The sequence below is a fragment of the Suncus etruscus genome, chromosome 4 (genome assembly GCF_024139225.1).
Source record: "Suncus etruscus isolate mSunEtr1 chromosome 4, mSunEtr1.pri.cur, whole genome shotgun sequence".
Classification (NCBI taxonomy): domain Eukaryota; kingdom Metazoa; phylum Chordata; class Mammalia; order Eulipotyphla; family Soricidae; genus Suncus; species Suncus etruscus.
Window position 1 is genome coordinate 6,044,352 of NC_064851.1, and position 2,658 is coordinate 6,047,009.

Genomic DNA, 2,658 nt, shown 5'->3' on the forward strand with positions numbered 1-2,658 from the left:
CCCTTGGCATCCCCCTGGGAATCTGAGGAATCCCGGGCTCTGAGATGCGCAACCACTCATTAGCTGGCCTGGGAATTAGGATGATTGTGGCATTAATAACCCTGGTTCCCACAACAATCCCCGCTCCCCTCCCCCCTCAGCAGAGCGAGTCATCGGCTTTGGTCATGGCGCACGTCACACATCCACCCACAAACAAGCCTGTTGGGGCTCCTCGCACCTCTCGGGGACCCTGGGTCCTGCTCTGCAAAGAGGCGCAGAGGCTCCTCACAAACACACCATTGCCCCTAGAAGCTGGGGAGACAAGCTAGAAACACGAGACAGGCTAGAGACCAAGACAGGGCAACATTGCCCACGGCAGGGGGCAAGGAGATTGGGTGGGCAGAGCCCTCCAGAGAATAAGCACCTCCGTCCTGGGGAGGGGGGGTCCTGTAGCTCACAACTGGAGATCCTTTGAAGCCCTGAGTGCCCTCCTGTCTCATGCAAAATCCCTTCAATAGAAGTTGGTTTTTATTTTTGTTCTTTTGGGCCACACCCAGTGACACTCAGGGGTTACTCCTGGCACTGTGCTCAGAATTCGCTCCCGGCTTGGGGGTTTATATGGACACTGGGGATCAAACTGAGGTCCGTCCTGGGTTAGCTGCGTGCAAGGCAAACACCCTACCACTGCGCTATCACTCCAGCCCCTTGACAAAAGTTAGGAAGGTGGCACAGGGGAGGGTGGGGAGATTTTCAAGGACAAGGTTTGGTATTGGGGGCCACGACCATAGAGGAAGGAGGCAGTGTCTTTGGCCCCAAATTGCTGAATTTGGGGTTACCAAACACTGGTTTTCTCAGCAGTTTTGACTTTTTTGGTTAGTTTTTGTGGGGAGGCCACACCGAGCAGCGCACAGGGTTACTCTTGGCTCTGCACTCAGGAATCACTCCTGGCAGGCTTGGGGGACCATATGGGATGCCGGGGATAGAACCTAGATCGACAAGGCAAACACCTTCCTGTTGTGCTATTGCTCCGGCCCCTAGTTTGGGGTTTTGCACAAGGAGAAGAGCAAAGGAACAAAGTGATTTGCCCTGATTGGATAGAGAAATGAAGGGGGCGTTTGAGGAATGTTTGTCACTGAACCCCATTGTTTTGTTTAGGCAATGCAACCAGCAGTGATCAGGGATCACTCCTGAGGGGGTCTCAGGGGGACTCTATGGAGTGCCGGGAATGGAACGTGAGTTAACATGTGCAAGCAAGTGCCCTACCTGCTGTCCTACCTCTCTGGCCCCGAACCCCATTTCATGTGACAAAGATCTTGTGACTAAAAATGAGCTGGGGCGCCCTCAGGTGAGGCAGAGGTGCTGAGGAGACCCCTAGCAGGTCAGAAGGCTGGCTCATTACCACCGGAATCCCCCTTGTTGCTGCTCCACCTTTGCCCACTGTCCCTCCCCACCACCACACTCCTGCTTCGGGATTCCACCCACCTTCCAGCACCCCAGGCATGGGTCATCACCCTAAATGCACTCAGGAGATTGTTTCCAAATCCTAGGGTGAACAGGCAACTCCCTGGGGTATGGGAAGAAGAGACAAGGATTTTGGGGGGCTGAAGAAACAGCAAAGAAGACATAGCACAGCAGGGAGGGTGTTTGTCTTACAGTCAGTCAGACCGGGATTTTATCCCTGCTATCCCATAGGCTCCCCCAAACTCACTAGGATTCCCGAGTGCAGCGTCAGCAGTAAGGCCTGAACATTGCCAGGTGTGGGCCCCAACCCCTCCACCCCCCAAAAAATAAAAATACCATAGTAAATCAATCCTGGAATGACACAAAGCCCAGCAGCACCATCAGGAGAGATCTCTGAGCACAGAGGCAGGAGTAAGCCCTGAGCACATCTGGGTAGGACCTCAAAAACAAAAATAAAAATAAATAAAGAGGGAGGACTGGTTGGTACAGCAGGGAAGGCACTATTCTTGCACATGTCTGACCCAGGTTCCATCTGGGCGACATATATGATGCCAGAGCCCCTGCCAGGAGTGATTCCTGAGCACAGAGCCAGGAGTCAATCCTGAGCACCGCCAGATGTGGCCCCAAAACAAAAGTAAACAAAGAGGACAAGACTTTGTATTCTGGTTTGGCTTTTCCTCTCGGCCTCCGGGAAGTTTGTTGGATGTTGGTTTTATAATGCAAACGTCAGCTTGGCGGACACATACATGCCTTACAGTGGCCGCCAAGAAACATGCTCAAAGGCTTCCTGAGGGAGGTTCTCCAACAGGGCTGGCCAGGCAAGGGGCAAGCAGCAAGCTCTGTTATGGCCGTCTTTGAGACCTTCCCAGACCAGGAACTCTTCCCTGGCCTCCACAAGCCACATTTTGGCTATTCAGCAGCCTCAGGACTGGGTCAGTTGGCCAGTTCCTCAGTTTCTTCATCACAAAAATGGGGTGATTACATCTGGGGCTACCAAGAGGTTTTGAAGAAACTCTCTCTTAGGAGCCAGAATTATAGCACAGTGGGGAGGGTGCTGGCCTTGTATCCCTGGCATCTCATAGGGTCCCCCAACTCCTCTAGGAGTAATTCCTGAGCACAGAGTCAGGAGTGGGGCCCTGAGCACCACTGGGTGAGGCCCAAACACCCCCTAAAAAAAACCAACAACAACAACAACAAAAGAAAACCTCTCTTAGGGCC